A 16,878-nucleotide genomic window follows, 5' to 3' on the forward strand; every position below is an offset into this window, starting at 1 on the left:
AGCATTTCCAGGGATATTCCACCCAGCCTCCACCTGTCAGATGGGCCATTCAGGTCCCAGATGGAGTCACGTTAGCGTATCCATCCTCTGTTGCATGGCTTCTAAAGGCAGTGATGAGGGGGGTGATGACCACTCCAACAATTGTGGGAACAGAACGATAACCCACATATTAATGGAGCTCTTCCAGGGAACCCGAGGCTGAGCCCCAGGGAAGCAATGGTGACATCCTGGCTGCTGTGGTTGTGCAGTCTAATGGGAGGAGACATTCTAGACAAATTGTCAAAGCTCAGTACATAGAGGGTGAATAACAGGGGCAGCCTCCCTCCAGGGTGACGGGGGCTCTGTGCGAGGGATAGGAGGTTGCTACCCTCTTGCACCTATAGGAGGTGCAAGAGGATGGGCTGGGCTGGGTCATCCTGGGATGGGAAGAGACAGAGCATCTGAGGAACAGAGAGGAGGCCAGTGAAGTGGACAGCAGCCAGGGGCGGGACCGCCAGGGGCAAGACATGCCACCAGAGCTGTAGGCAGGAGACCAGCCTCAGGGTACCCAGGGGGCGTTCACTGAAGGGCTGATTTTCATTGAGAAGGCACTGGGGGGACATGAACAAGCCTCTGTACAGAAAGTTTACTCTTCCTGCAACATGGGAAATGGATTTGAGAGGGTACAGCTGGGACCTTGAGGCCTGGGGAGCTGCTGCGGAGGCTGCAGGGTGGCCCTGGAGCTGAAGAGTGGGGGCAGATTTGAGGGAGGCCTAGGAAGTGAAGTCCAGAGGACCTGGGGACCGATGAGTCACAGGGGTGAGAAAATGTAAGCTCTACGAAGACGATGATTTTGTCGACATTCTTAGCTTTTGTATCTGCAAAGCTTGTATAAGGGTTGCTCATAGAAAGTGCTGAATACAGTCATTAAGCGAGGGACTTCCTGAATACAGTCATTAAGTGGGGGACTTCCTGAATACAGTCATTAAGCGGGGGGCTTCCTGAATACAGTCATTAAGCGGGGGACTTCCTGAGTCGCTCATCAAGGCTGATGCTCAGGCTTTAGCCTGCACTGCTAGCATGTGGCTGTGTCACCCACTGAAGCAGATGGCACAGGACGAGGACTGAAACGGGAAACCCGACCCATGCGGGGCATTGCCCGTTACATTACAGAGCAAGGAGTTCCAGCAGAGACTTCCTAGAGCCAAGTCTGGCACAGACGTCGCTTCTCCATGCAGAGTTCCCTACACCCCAGGTCGATGTAGCCTTTTGTAGCTTGGATCTCAGGACACCGCTCCACGTTACTCCTGTGGTGGCAATCACACATTGCTTTATCACTTTTCAACACTGAGCAATGAATGTGAGCAGGTGAGATTGCTGGATGTTCGCATTACGGCCTGGGAGGAAGAAGAACAGGAGGGCAGAGTGTGGTGCACTTACAAAATATTCGCCACGGTGGAGGAAATGTGTGCTAAGAAAAAGATCCTCATTTTGGAAAAGCTTAACGGCTTTAATGAAGTACATGTAAAGTTTTCTTCAGGTGAACGTTAAGATTCACTGACTTAAAAATAAAGCTTCGGCAGGGCCAGTGTGTGTCCTCTGTCCCCATGAACCACTCTGTCTCAGGAAAATGAATTCCACGTGGGATGAGTGGTGTGTTGGTGATTTTCCACGTGGGTTGAGTGGCGTGTTGGTGATTTTCCAGGTGGGTTGAGTCGCGTGTTGGTGATTTTCCACGTGGGTTGAGTGGCGTGTTGGTGATTTTCCAGGTGGGTTGAGTGGTGTGTTGGTGATTTTCCACGTGGGTTGAGTGGCGTGTTGGTGATTTTCCACGTGGGATGAGTGGTGTGTTGGTGATTTTCCACGTGGGTTGAGTGGCGTGTTGGTGATTTTCCAGGTGGGTTGAGTCGCGTGTTGGTGATTTTCCACGTGGGTTGAGTGGCGTGTTGGTGATTTTCCAGGTGGGTTGAGTGGTGTGTTGGTGATTCTCGCATGTTTTGGGGTGTTTGTGGCCTGCAATTTTTCTGCAGAATCCCTGGGGTGTGGCAAGGGAGGCCCAGGCCACCCTGGTCCCTCCTTCTTTGGACAGGGTTTACTCTTGGGCTTCTCTGATGTGACAGTCCGGAGCTGGATTCACTCCCAGGGTCTCTCCCAATCACCCATGTGGTTCTGCTTAGATTTAAACAGACAAAGGTCAGAGATGACACGTGAAGTGACCTGCTCACTAAGTTGTGTCTTCAGAAACAGTTCCCCCGTGAAAGTTGTCAGAATCAAAATGGAGTCACTTACGTTAAAACCCTGAAAAATAGAGCCAGGAAAGGCTGTAAAGGGAGGGTTCTTAAGTATGAATGCCTGACAATAGGAACTGTCACAAAAGACTCTGCAAAACCCACAGCTTCATACAAGAGCATCTCAACCTTACACAAAAGTACAGACATCTGCCCAGCAACTGCCTGTCCAACCCGGGACTGGCACCACCCTTGTTATTATTGATTCTTGTAGCTAAGAATAATTATCTCAAAACAATGATGTGACCTCCATCCTCATTTTTCCTTTAAAAACCTCCGTCTTCCTTTACCTCCCTGAATATGCACATAGTTTACTATAGCACATGTATTCTCATTGCAATGCCTCTTCCCAAATCAATGTCATTTTCTTTTAGAGAGCCTGTCTCTGTTTGTTCTTTAGGCTGACAAAGGTGGTGCGCAGTGCAGGAGCTGAAGAAACATCACGATTAGAAGGATGGCTGGTTCTTGGACCTGTGTGCAGTTCTCACTGGACCCCATTGAGCTCTCTGTTTCCATGGGGATTCCATCACCTCTTCTGCCTGGGTGAGTCCTCTCTCAGGCTGAGCCGTCCTCATTTCGGTAGACGCTTTTGTACTCTGTCTGGGATTTGGTTGGGTTATAAGACCACCTGAAATAAAAGAGCTCACACTCTTTCTGGGATAATGGGGGACTTTTTGGCTTCTTGGCAAGTTCTCTCGGGTATAAAGGCCAGTGCCCCTCTGGTTTGAGTGCCATGCTTCCTGTGGATTTTACCTTCTGCCTCCAAGGCTCTTGTTTTCTTGGGTGGATTGACTTTGGACTCTTTCTGCCCAACGTAATGTTTTGTTGGATCGGAGTGTCTGGTTAGAATTTTGTGAGCACTCTGACGCTGGCTCATTTTGGTTTAGTTTTGTGCATCTGTAAATAATTTGGCTCTTTTTCCCTTGATTGTTTCTAAAAAATCTTCCCAGAGCAAACACAAACATTCTTCACGGTGGGTGTGGGATGGCTCACTAGAAGCCACTCGGCAGTTGCCGCCGTCTAAGACACTGGCCCAAGCTCCTGACACCGCTCCACAGGATCTATGGGCTTTCTTGGCTCTTGAAGAAATGAAATGGAATTCTCAAATACTAAGGGCCAGCAAGCTTTCTGGGATTCCAAATGGTTACAAGCGTTTCCCGGCGCACGTGTTTACATCATTGGTCATCATGGGGACCTTTTTTTTTTTTTTTTTTTTTTTTGAGATGGAGTCTCGCTGTATTGCCCAGGCTGGAGTGCAGTGCCGCAATCTTGGCTCACTGCAACCTCTGCCCCCCGGATTCGGGTGATTTGCCTGCCTCTGCCTCCTGAGTAGCTGGGATTACAGGTGCGTGCCATCATGCCCAGCTCATTTTTCTATTTTTAGTAGAGACAGAGTTTCACCATGTTGGCCAGGCTGGTCTCGAACTCCTGACCTTGTGATCTGCCTGCCTTGGCCTCCCAAAATGCTGAGATTACAGGCGTGAGCTACCGCTCCGGCCATGGGGATCTTTTGAACTCCCCAAGCTCATTAGCTCATTTTTCCTTCAGGCTACAGCTACAGAGTTAACTTGTAGAGTCTTCTAACTTTTCTCTCTCTCTCTATATATATATATGCGCATTTTTTTCTTCCTGCTTTGCATTTGCTGACTCTTCTGCAGATGTTGAGATAAAATTCATTGCTTATGACATGCCAGACAAGGTTTTAAAAAAGTCTTAACAGGCTTTCAAATTACTGACTTTACAAATTACCACACCTCCATGGCAACCAACAACCAAGACACCTTTTGGAAATGTAAATTTAGGTTTGCCTGACTAACAATTGCTTAGAGTAATGGAACAGTTAATTGAAGGAATGACATTACAAAAGAAAAAGTAGTAGAAATTTTTTATAAAAGTTAGGCCCTAAGATCAAACAGGTCAAAATCTTGAGTTCACAGAAAAAATATAAAAATATTTCTGTCTGGCATCAAAGTTGTTTTGTCTCGCCATGAAGGGGCAGAAAAGTAAAAAAAAACTCTGCTAAAATGGTTCCCTGCCTGCAAAGACTAGTCAACCAAACCAGACTGGTAAAACAAGATAGATTTATTGCTAGTCCAAGGCCACTTGGAGAATTTATTGTATATAATTCAGCCGACCCTAGCAGACATGTAAACACTGAAAATTTAACCCTAAACTCATTTGAAACTGAACAAATGGCAAAAAAGAACAAAGTTTTCTTTAAAAGTCAAGCTGCTATGGAAACTGCTTTACCCAAAACGTTAGTCTACCACCTTCATTAGATTATCTGTCAGGGAAAAAAAAGTTTAGCCACGTGAAGGTGTCCCAATTTGTCGGAAACATAATTTGGGTCTAACTGTCTTTTCTATACTGATGAGTTGGTATGTTTACCATCTCATGACTAAAATCCTAAAATGCAAACTGTAAGATCTTTGTGTGTACATGTGTGTTTAGGTGTACTTACATGTATCCACGTGTATGATGTTATATATTACGTCTACATGGTAAAATCTGGCATAATCAGCTAAAAATTCCTTAAGAAAATTTATTCAGTTTGGCTTAAATAAGTGCTCATAGAAGTTGTTAAACTATATAGTAATTAACGTAAGTATCTTTTAGTTCACATGACTTCAGTAACTGATAAATAAGCTGGTTTTAAAATTGTTGTTAAAATAAAAATAGAAATGTTTTTAAAATTGTCAGCACACATTTTTACCTGAGGTTGCTGGTCAGAGAGTTTTATATTTGTCTTCACTTAAGGTGTCACGGTTTGACACCAAGGTTATAAAACTATAAACTCAGCCTAAAAGCAGAATAATATTTGTTTGTATAACTCTTTGATAAATAAGGCTAATATAATGTTATTGATTTAAGAAAATTGGCTGTATCTTCTGAGTCATCACCAAAATATCCATATATTTTACTTTAAGTTTCTTACTTAGGTGAAGTACGTTATATTCATAGGCTAAAAAAACGGTTACTAGGAAAATAGTAAAATGATTAGCTTTGTCTAATACCTTAGTTTTCATAAGTAATATAGGTAAACCATTAAAAATAAACAAATTAGGTAAATTTAAATGGGATAAATATTTATGAATGAGCTTTGCATGTAAAGTCTTAATGTCATGTTAAATTAAGTTGTGGATACCCATAAAATGTCTGGGTCATTCTCAGATGAGATAAAATGTTAATATTGGACAGACTGTTCAAAATTGCTTTGGTTTTAACTAAAAATTAAGGTTACTAAGAGTTAAAATTTAGATTTATATATTTATGTGTGTACGTGTGTGTGTTGTGTGTGTGCATATATATATGATTCTATATACAAAGTGTGCCAAAAATTAAGACGTACTTTTAATGACAAAAATGAGGAAGGCATAAAGTGTGTTTTTTATTGAAAAAAGAGCAATTCTGTCTAATTCAGAGCTTATTTAAAAAGGTTGTTTCAAAGTATGGATTAAAGAAAAAATAGAAGCAAGACAGAAACTGGTAAATAGGTGACAAAGATATGAAAAGAGTTTTAAGCATAAAATTGTATTTATGGTAAAAAAAAGTTTAAATAGAGAGTAATTTTGTAGGAGAAAGAATCTTGAGTGGTGCATTTTTGTCTTAAAGTAAAACAACTGGTTATGTAAGAAAGAGGACGTATGGTGCAGAGCAGAAAGTCTAAGTGTATAGTGGGAGGTCTGTGCAGGTCACAAATGGTTCATGAAGGATAAATTTATGAAAGGAATGTGTGTGTAATCAAGTTGGCTATAATTAAAAGAAAATTATTTATATGTCCATCTAAAGATTGAGATTTGATATTAAAAATACACTGATACAAAACTTGACCAGCCTAGGCAACATAGCAATATCTGTCTCTTTTTTTAACTTGTATTTTAGGCTCAGGGGTACATGGAAGGGTTGGTTACATAACAGGGGTTTGTTGTGCAGATTACTTCATCACCCAGGTATTAAGCCCAGTACCCAATAGTTCTCTTTTCTGCCCCTCTCCTTTCTCCTACCCAATAACCTCTTAATTTTTTTTTTTTTATGAGGGGGAAGTTTAAAGCTAAAATTTCCCCCCCCATGTTAGAACAACAAGATTTTAAACAAAAATATTGATCTGCTCTTGGTAAATATTGCAAAAGGTTTTGATTTCTAATTCTGAAGTCTATTTCTTTACATTTTCAACCATCTCCTGAAGGGCAGCTTCTTCCTGTTTTAGTTACTGTTTCTGCCAATTTTTTTTCTGAGATCCATTTAATGTCCCTAGCTTCAGCTTAGGAATGCTGTTTTCCTCACTGAGAATAATGATTTTATTTCTCAGGGTGGAATTTCTCTCCGGAAGCTTCTCAGGTTCATGTTCAGAAGTTTCCTTTCTGCCGTTTCTTGCTGTATGTGATTCGCCAGCCATGCACCATTGCCTTCAGCTCTTTCTCCACTGAGAAGGCTCCGGTAGTGACTCTCTCTTTTAATTTTTTTGTCAGCTCCTATAACTTTTTTCTCTGGTTTTGTCTGCTGTTATAACCTGACACTGAAAATTCTGTCTTGAAAGCCTAGAAAGGCATATAAATTCAGTACAACTTGAACTCCTGGCTTTTCTCAGTACGTCTGAATTGTTCCGTGTAACAGGAAGCTCATCATGCTGTTACTAAAGGCCAGGTGTTCCCGTGCCCACGATACCAGCAACATTGTTCATGTTCCATGGTCACTAATGACCTTGGACACACACTCTTTCTGTGTCTTATTAAATTCAAGTAGCTTTTCCATCAGGTTTGACTTTTAGTTTATCAAAATGGGCTTCCGAGAAGCCATCACATTGTGGGAGGATTTTCTTTAACTTTTTGGTAACATGCCTAAAGAAACAAAGACTTTACATGTTATCAAGATGATTTCCTCAGTTGTCTTTATTAGGTTTTTGATTACTTAGACAAACTGTGCTTTGAAAGGGTTAAGGTTTCTTTATAAATCCATGTAACTTTCTGTATTGCTATTAAAGTCTCTATCACGCGGGTTAAATGAATGACAATTTTCCACAATGACTTGTGATTCTGTTTTTATCAAATGTCTTAAAATTTTTGGTATCTTTGATGGGCTTCTCCAGTATCAAAATTCTAAATTAAGTAGTTTTGACCTAAAATTATAGATTGTTCATTCAGGCCCTTAGGGAGTCTAAAAAGATGTCTCTCTCATCTTGCAGAAATATTAAACGATTAGGCTTTTTTGGCAAATTACGCGGTAAGCACTGTTAGATGGTGAGAGATGCTAGAGATTCCTTCAGTTACATTGATGGGTATGTTATTGATATGAATGTTCCAAAATTGCACAACACTCTGAGAAGTCTAGTACATCATCAAGTCCTAATTCCGTTTTTTATGCTGTGTGCCACAAAATAACCAAGTTTTCTTGTCAATTTCTGATAATGGTAAATTTTCATTCAGCTTTATAAGGATGGCTATTCTAAGTCTCTGTCATTCACAGTTACTGTTTTGGCTATTGTCTGAAAGCATTTGCAGTCAGATTCATGAAAAGACTCTAACAAGTACTCTTAATTACAGTTTTCTTATGACTTTAAGATCAATAGACTGAAGATTTTTTAGAACGTTAATGAGGAAATGGATGGGTTCATGAAGCTGCCAATGGAGATCCAGCAGAACAAGAATTAATCACATAAGCTGAATAACTGATGGAGATAATATTTCTATGACTTTCCTCTGGGACATTGCTGGAAATTTTTTTGTTTTCCAGACTTAAGGAAATTTTCTCTCTTAAGCTATCCACAGTTTATAGTAACTTGGTGAAGCATACTTTTGTGAACAAAGGTGAAAGTATTTCCTTTTTTTCCTTACTTGATTCTGCCAGGATTGGAAACTGTCAGGATGTATTCTTATTCTCATTACTTTTTGGCAATATGGCTATTCGCATAAGTTCAATATGAATTCACTCTCCCTTGACAAGAGGATACAATTGAAAACGTTGATTATATTGCCAAGGTTTTGTCTGAAATATCACATTTGGGGATGTGCATAGAATGCCTGTTTATAAGGGTTAGTAGGATCTTATAGTCACTAAAATTGTCACTTTCTGGCAGGCCCAGGAACCTCGAGATAGTAGGTGGAATCTATAGTCAGTATTAGTTTGACTTTCTAGCCTCAAGAGATTTTAAAGTCTGAGATTCCTGTGTGATTAATGTAGAGAGAAGAAGTTACGTTTCTGAGAAAACCTGCCAATATACCTGTTATTAGATGATAGCTCTGTGCATTGTTTTAGAGTTCTTGTTTCTACCTATAGACTAGACTAAATCCTAAATTCTAGGTTCCTCCAATCCAATTTTTTTCCATAAATGTACTAGAAATGGAAACCATTCCTGAAGTCCTGTAAGCTGAACCTAGATTAATTTTAAGGAACAAAGGCCGGGCGCCGTGGCTCACGCTTGTAATCCCAGCACTTTGGGAGGCCGAGGCGGGCGGATCACGAGGTCAGGAGATCGAGACCACGGTGAAACCCCGTCTCTACTAAAAATACAAAAAATTAGCCGGGCGTGGTGGCGGGCGCCTGTAGTCCCAGCTACTCGGAGAGGCTGAGGCAGGAGAATGGCGTGAACCCGGGAGGCGGAGCTTGCAGTGAGCCGAGATCGCGCCACTGCACTCCAGCCTGGGTGACAGAGCGAGACTCCGTCTCAAAAAAAAAAAAAAAAAAAAAAAGGAACAAGTCTGATACCCAATGTATAAGTCAAACAAAAAATTCACCAAACCTCCTGATGCCATAACCAGAGACATTCACTTTGCAAACCAGCAGAAGTTGATGGTTTCACACTATAGATAGCCTTTCCTAAGATTATGGAAACAAGACTCTATGTTGCAATGACACTCTTACTTGTCTTAATGCCTTTTTAACTTGACAGAAGGGTGGTCATTTAAAGTATTTAATTGGTGGCCTTTCAGCCTATGTTCATGTCTCAAAACCATGATATAACCTGGGTTTGAGAGATTACTCTTAATTTTACTTTCTATTGTCCTTTTTACATTTTGTGTCTGTTGCTTGTCAAATTTCTGCAGAAGCACAACTCCTAACAGAAGGATGCTGGCTCAGCACTTTGAGTTGATAGCCAACACCTACAGAACAGATGGAATTGAGCTTAATAACAACTTAAAATAATTGAACTCCAAGCAGGCTTAGTCTGAGGACCACTCCCTCCAGGCCTTCCTTCTTGCTCAAATGTGGCTGAATGGATTTCAACACTGACTCCTTGTCACCAATCACTCCCTCCAATATAGAAGCAGACCAGACCAAATCAAGACAGGTCCATCTTGGCACCGAGGGAAAATCAAAACCTAACTGCAGGATGGTTGATCAGAGAAAGATCTTGATCAAACGAGGAATGTGAAAGTTACCAGAATTAAAATGGAGTCACTTGTGTTGAAAACCCTGACAAATAAAACAGGAAAAGGCCATGAGAGGAGGGTTCCTAAGCATGAAAACAATCGCGATAGACTCTACGAATGATGCGAGCCTGCACAAAGGCCCACTGCACCTTACACAAAAGGCACATCTGCCCAGCAAGTACCTGTTCAACCTTGGACTGGCCCCACTCTTTTTATTGATCCCAGTAGCCAAAGAGAATTCTCTCAAAACAATGATATAATCCTTCTCATTTTTCCTTTAATAACTCTGTCTTCCTTCATCCTTTAGAATACACACATAGTTTACTATGGCATGCTATTCCCATTGCAGTGCCCTATCCCCGAATAAATACGTTTGCTTTTAGAGGGCCTCTCTCTGTGTGCTTTTTAGGTTGACACAACTTGATCTGTCCTTTGTCATTAGGGGAACCTGAGTGCTATTTGATACACTGAGGGCAGCAAGATAACCCCATTGCCCAGAGCCCTGCCTGGCTGCCCCATCCGGCGGCTGCCCTTGGCGCACCAGCACCCTCCTGCCTCCTTCCCCACGCAGGCTCCTCCTTCTCTCCTGCACCTGGAGCCCAGTTTCTCAGATTGTCTCCACCAAACATCCTCTGTGTCTCTACCCTCACTCTTCCCATTGCTCCTCTTCTCACCTGCTTGCATCTCTTCCTCTAAAAGAAAGAAAGAAACCTCCCCGGGGTCCAGTGTTATGATCTATGCTGCCCCCAAACTCTTCTTTTCTTACAGTCAAACTTCTTCTTTTTCTTTTTTTCTTTCTTTCTTTCTTTCCTTTTTTTTTTGAGACAGTCTTGCTCTGTTGCTCAGGATGGAGTGCAGTGACGTGACCTTGGCTCACTGCAACCTTTGCCTTACGGGTTGAAGCCATTCTCATGCCTCAGCCTCCCGAGTAGCTGGGACTACAGATGCGCACAACCATGCCCATCTAATTTTTGTATTTTTAGTAGAGATGGGGTTTCGCCATGTTGGCCAGGCTGGTCTCGAACTCCTAACCTTAAGTGATCTGCCAGCCTTGGACTCCCAAAGTGCTGGGATTACAGGTGTGAGCCACTATGCCGGGCCCAACTTTTTCTAAGTATGCCCTGACCTGTGGGCCCATTCAAATCGCAAACCAGGAGAAGCTGATGGTTTCACACCATAAGTAACTTTCCCCCCGACCCTCCCCTGGGGGCCACAGCAGATCCACGTGGAGAAGCTCAGCAGCTTTCGGTCTCTGTCTGCTTGGACTCCTCGTGAGCATCCAACGGTGCTGACCACAAGCGCTGTGCACATCTCTGGGGTCAGGCCATCGGGAACCTGCTTCCCATTCTACCACTTACTCACTGTGTGCTGGGCAGATGACTTCAATTCTCTGTCTCCTCGACTGTAAAGCAGTCTTGGACCTCAGCTAGTTCCTGGGAGGATTTCCGTGAAATAATGAGGCAGTCTGCCCAGTGGGGGAAGATTATAAGCGCCCTGTAAATGAAACGGTGGTTGTTGTTATTCTTTTATCTGACCCATAGAGTAACGTCTGCTTGCCTGCTCTTGTGTTTCTAATGCAGCGCCGGCCTGCGGTGTAGTAAATATTTGTGCAGCAGATTTGCAGTATATCTGGGTCAGCCTCATTCCTGAGCTCAATATCCACAAATCCAGTGGCTTCCAGTGCGTCTTCATCCAGATGTTCCTTAAGCAGCTCAAAACCAGTGTTGCCTACAAATGGAAATCACCCTTCTCGCCTCTCCCTGGCCCACTGTCCATCTAAACCCGTTTCTCTTTCTATAGCTTATTGCTTGGTCACAGAACAATTCTCCCCCTTGCCCGAAGTCTCAATTTGAAAATTAGCTTGGACCTTCTCCTCTTCTTAACTTTTACATCCAATTAATCGCCAACGAATTTGAATTCTACCTATGAACTTTTCTGGGCTTTGCCCTACTCTCCCTCCACACCGAAGCTCTGTCAGGCCGTCCTGGGCCCCCACAGTACCTAGTTCTGGGGTTGATTTCTGTTCCCTTCTGTGGTGGATAAATATCCTGTGGTTGACGCCAGAGGGAATTTTTGATGAGCAGCTTCCCCTGACTGTGGGAGAATGTACCCCTCCACTGCCACTGAACTGACAGGGGAGGGACCCTCGAGAGGAGTCACAGCTGAAGCGAGGACCACCTGTGGGGCCACCTGGCCAGGGGGATGGTGCGGTGCCAGCTTCCCTCCTCCTGGAGGAACGTGCCCTGCTGGGTCAAACAAAGAGCCTCTGAGTCCCAGCATCAGAGCTAGAGAACAGGCCTGGGGGAAAAAAGGACCTTTTGAGGTGTGGAGTGAAAGGAAAGCTCTCCTTTCACCCTCTGAAGGTTCACTGGAAAATCAACTGTCAAAAGGCAGGTGACTTGGAGAACAGGCATACACATTGATTAACTTGTACACAGAGGCCTTCAGACTGAAGACCCAAAGACACGGGGGAATTGGCTATCTCTATACTTGCGCTCGAGGCAGTGTGGACGGCCGTGTAGGAACGTGCCTGGACAGAAAGGGCCTGACCTAACGCAGGTGGGCTCAGGGGGCGGCAGGGCCTGACGCAGGCAGGCCGAGGGGGCGGCAAGGCCCATCTGTCCAGGTTCCTCCTGGCCTCTCTGGGGAGCATCCCTTCCCTTTGTGGGGTGGGGCCCTCTCTGGAACGGGGGTCTCATGACCTGCAGTCAAACAAGGTAGGTCCGATAATTTCCTCATGGCCAGTTTTTACAGAGAAAGGCGGAGGAAAGTGGGAGTCCTATTTCCAGGTTTTATGGCTGGCTTTGGGGAGAGGGGTCCTGGTTCCTATGACTCTCCTGGAGGAACAGGGATTCTTGTTTCTGTGGTGCCTCAGGGGAGAATGGGGCTGAGAGGCAGGGAGGGCAGGAGAAGGTTGGGGGAAAGCGTTTGCTTCTGAGGCCGCTGCTGAAGCCTGCATTTTGGGGGATTGTCTTCTGAGTCCCAACAGCAGCTAAGCGATTATTTAAGAATATTTTCAACTGTTAATAGTTTCCATCTATTCAGCCTTTTAAGCTGAGTTGGCCAATCTAATCCTAAAAATTGTTAAACTGTATTTAACTTAAATCTATTTAAATATATGTAAATTATTGTAACTATTTGCTCCAGCAGAGTTGATGAGAATACCTAGAAATTCTAGCATGTGATTTTTTCTGCTTTTAAAGGGATTTCTTTCGTAATCAGAATGCCTGCTGAGAAACTATTCACAAAAGAAGAGTCCTACAAACGGGGCTGCCTCCTGCCTGCAGGGAGACCCAGGTTTCAGTGGGCTGTGGGTCCCGGTGGATATCCTAAAATAGCTCCCGGTTGAGGCCCTAAAATAGCCCCTGGCCGACGCTTTGTCTCCGTTCAACGGGCAGGTGCAGATTAAAACTGGTATCTTGCAATCAGGGCTGAGGCCACTTGGACAGAATCAGAATTTGCCCAGCAAGCAGGTGAGTCATTTCTGGACTTGAGCTGGCGTCACGTAAATCCTACGGGCATGACAGCCTGAGCCACACATGCCCCCGGCCCAAGTCCAGGGAAGTCCCTCCACCGAGACGTGCCTTAGGCCTCTAGCCTGTGCCTGGGACAAAGCGGGCCTCGCCTTGGCAGGATGGTTAGAGGTGCGCCTTTGTGGAAGGCGATCCATAGTCATGCTCTGGAGAACGTGCTGGGGTCATGGCTTCTAAGATGCCTCTGCGCTAACGGTCTGCGCGGCCAGCTTTCCTGTGAGCCCCGCACATTTCTCTTGCCGATAATAGTGACCAGCTACAGTTTGATGAGCGCTCATTCATTTATTGGTGTATTTATCCACTTCATCTAAATCCTGATTACCAGCCTACAATGCTGGTATCACCCGGATTTTACGGCTAAGGAAACTGGTCCGGAGAGGTTGACTAACTTGCCTGGGATCACACAGATATGAGGGGCCAAGCTATGACTTGGAGATTTTTGGACTTTGAAGCCTGGGTTTTCCCTGGGTCTCATGTAACTTACGTGTTAGCCAACTGCACACGCTTGCAACCCCGCCTTCATGAATATCCATGGCTCTTCCTGCAGCCTGGTGAGTCTGTGCACCCAGCCAGCCTGTTCAGCACGAATTCCTGTCTCCTCCTTCCCTCTCCTGAAGTGCTCGCTTTTTGGTTTTGGTTGGAGGCCTTGCTTCTGGTCCACAGGCTGGGCGACCCTCCTTTAGAAGTAAAGCTCTGTCTTCTAAATTTATAGATTCTGTGACTTTTCCAGTCCACAGTGGTTCACATGCAATTTTTCTATTTACTCCTCAGAATCATGTTAGAACCAAACTCCTGTTATTTCTCACTTTGTGTTGAGGAAACGAGGCTTACAGAGGTGGAGGAGGTTGCCTCAGGCCCTAACACGAATGGTGGAGCTGGAACTGGAACCAGGGGCAGTAAGGCTGGCACAGGGGTGTTTCTGCAAATCACCAACGCTGTGTGCTTGGGGGAAATGGAAGAAAAAGGGAACAAAAGAGCAGCAGGAGAACAAATTCATCTCGTCAGTAGGATAATACTTCCGTCCTCATGTGGAAATTGAACACAGAAACATTTTCCACCAGCTCCCAAAATCCCCTCCAAGTAGTTGCCATCAGTACCTAGACTGTGGGGGAACTCAGGGGAACACGGCCCCACATCCCTGTAGGATGAGCCTCGTTTGAAAGTCCTGAAATCAAGGACCTTGTAGAGCAAACAGGGCTCCCTATCTGACGCACTGGAAGCCAATACTATGACACTGGATTTTTGAGAAAAGAAAAGTTTGCTGTTGAAAATCGACTCCCAGGGAGACAGGAATCCACTCAGATCTGTCTTCCTGTGCTGGCTTCACGGCAGTGAGTTTATTAGAAAAGGCTCGGGAGCTGGATCCTGGGATTAGCAGGTGACTGGTGGCAAGTCCCTGGGCCTGGCCCGTAGCTCTTCACGCTGCCTCAAGGGTGGCACGTGCAAACTCGAGGGTGTGAGCATGAAGCCTGTGGTGGAAATTCAGGCTGTGACATCAGCAAGTACATTCCCTGCGGACTCCAGTGGGTCGTTTGGTTCTAGCTGATTTCGGCTACTTCTTTCATTGCATACGTGGAGGGAGTGGCCGCGTTTCAGTAAGTTGTTTCCTTTTTTATCTGCCATCCCATAAACTCAAGAAGTTCTTCTAGTTGTTGGTTTCTTTAACTCTTTGGGGCAGGGTTTCAAACGGATAGCCTTTGAAAGTCAGACTCAAGGACGTACTGACACTGGGCCTGAAAAGCTTTAGGCCGCGTCAACCTAAGAGGCACACAGGCTCCGGGATGTGTGAGGTCCAGGCTAGGCCGTCACCTAACCGAGCGCACTGGAGTGACCCCGGAGCACAGGCTCACCTGGAGGGAAGGACTCAGGGAAGGACGGAAAGGGTGGGGGTGAGGAGGCTCTTCTGAGCCTGCCCTGGCAGGGGCGCCACCCAGGCACAGCTCTGCTGTAAAGGTCAATGCTGCCCAGCCTGACATCACTGTCACCCAACCCTCAGGCAAATTAATTGCAAGTATGTGCCAACATTTTACGTCCAACTTGCTGATCATTTTTTTTTTAATGGTTCAAGATGTTTCTTTTTGGAAGAGTATTTGTTTTTGTCTTTTTGGAGAGACTTGGGGGAGGATGTGGCAGGATGACATTGTTAGAATAAGCACAAAAAAAGGACTTCTGGCCACAGTCGACTGCCAGGGATGCTCAGGGCGGCAGCAGGCATCAGCGTGGGCGTGGAGAGATGGGCTGGATCAAGCACTACGTTCTCTTCTCACCGCCTTTTGCGTAGTTTGAGAGAATTGTGTTTCTTATTTCTAAATGTTTAAATCATGGAACTTTCCACATAGCTCTGATTCATTGCACAACCAGCAGTGTTCTGGCCCGACGTGCTCTGATGGCTGCCTTCCGTGAAGAGCGGCTGCTTTATTTCTCCAAGTGCAAAGGATTCCTCTGGAGTTCAGTTCTCCACACCAGGCTTCTGTGTTGGGCTAATGCCAGTCTGCCTTTGAGGGGCAAATCCACTCCAGGGCTCATTTTTCAGGCTCTGAGACCAGAAGGATGAAGGTCCGGCCCTGGACTGGGGGGAACTCACCACCCAAGGGGCCCACCCCAACTGAATGAACCCCTGCCCAGAGTTTATTCAACCTCTCCTAAAAATGCAAGAGAATGTTCTGGTTTCAGCCCCGTAGTTGAAGCAATGGCTATTCACCAAATTGTCTCTGCACACCCCTGGATAAAGAAGTGGATGTTTAGATCAGTCAGTGCTGAGGAGTTGTTAATGAACTCACTCAGGATAAAACATGAAAACTGTTGCTGCCACTTCCCCCCTCCCATTCTGCGAGGGAGGAATTCATTTCTCTAGGGAATATTTCTGTCATCTGTTACCTTTTTTTTTTTTGAGATGGAGTCTTGCTCTGTTGCCCAGGCTGCAGTGCAGTGGCGCAATCTGGGCTCACTGCAAACTCTGCCTCCTGGGCTCAAACAATGCTCCTGCCTCAGCCTCCCAAGTAGCTGGGATTACAGGTGTGCACCACCGTGCCCAGCTAATTTTTGTATTTTTAGTAGAGATGGGGTTTCACCATGTTGGCCAGGCTGGTCTCGAACTCTTAACCTCAAGTGAACCACCTGCCTCGGCCTCCCGAAGTGCTGGAATTACAGGTGTGAACCACGGTGCCCGGCCTGTCTATTAATATTAATGCTCCATTAAAGTGAACATTTCCCTAACTAGCTGTTCTACAGTGCATCTGGCTCATGGTGGCCTGTTCCTGCCGAGCCAATTTGTCCACACTTCCACTCTCAGTGACAGGAAGAGTGAGCTCAGCCTTGCCTCCCCTCATCCATGGGAGCACGGCCTCCTGTCTCCTGGCAGGTGTGTTTCTGACATCACCTTGTGATGGATTTGTGTTTCTTGATGTCAGTCTCACATTCCCTATATAGGACAAGACGGGATTTCCAAGTGAGATTGTCAAAGGGACAAGACCTTTTCGTTTTGTTGTACACAAAACAAACTGAATTAGTTGACAAATTATTTCATATAATTTTGTGCCATGAAATTAGCTCTTTTGCTTCCTGTAAGTTTCCTACTATTGGTATCTAGTAAAAGGGGCTCATTGCATGATATGCTAGAAACCAATGCTATGACGCCGGGTTTCTCAGAAAAGAAAAGCTTGATATTGACAGTCGTCCAGCTCATATCTGCCTCTCTGTACTGGCTTCATG

The 16,878-nt window shown here is 44.9% G+C and overlaps 1 long non-coding RNA gene across 1 annotated transcript; it reads left to right on the top strand.

Moving 5' to 3' along the window:
* The first annotated feature begins 985 nt into the window (after positions 1-985).
* LOC129463627 (uncharacterized) lies at positions 986-15,362 on the top strand. Its single transcript, XR_008651250.2, has 3 exons — positions 986-1,347; positions 2,668-2,810; positions 13,939-15,362. It is a non-coding gene; the product is annotated as an uncharacterized lncRNA (long non-coding RNA).
* The last annotated feature ends 1,516 nt before the right edge of the window (positions 15,363-16,878 follow it).

This window comes from Symphalangus syndactylus, chromosome 2 (assembly GCF_028878055.3).
Source record: "Symphalangus syndactylus isolate Jambi chromosome 2, NHGRI_mSymSyn1-v2.1_pri, whole genome shotgun sequence".
Lineage (NCBI taxonomy): Eukaryota > Metazoa > Chordata > Mammalia > Primates > Hylobatidae > Symphalangus > Symphalangus syndactylus.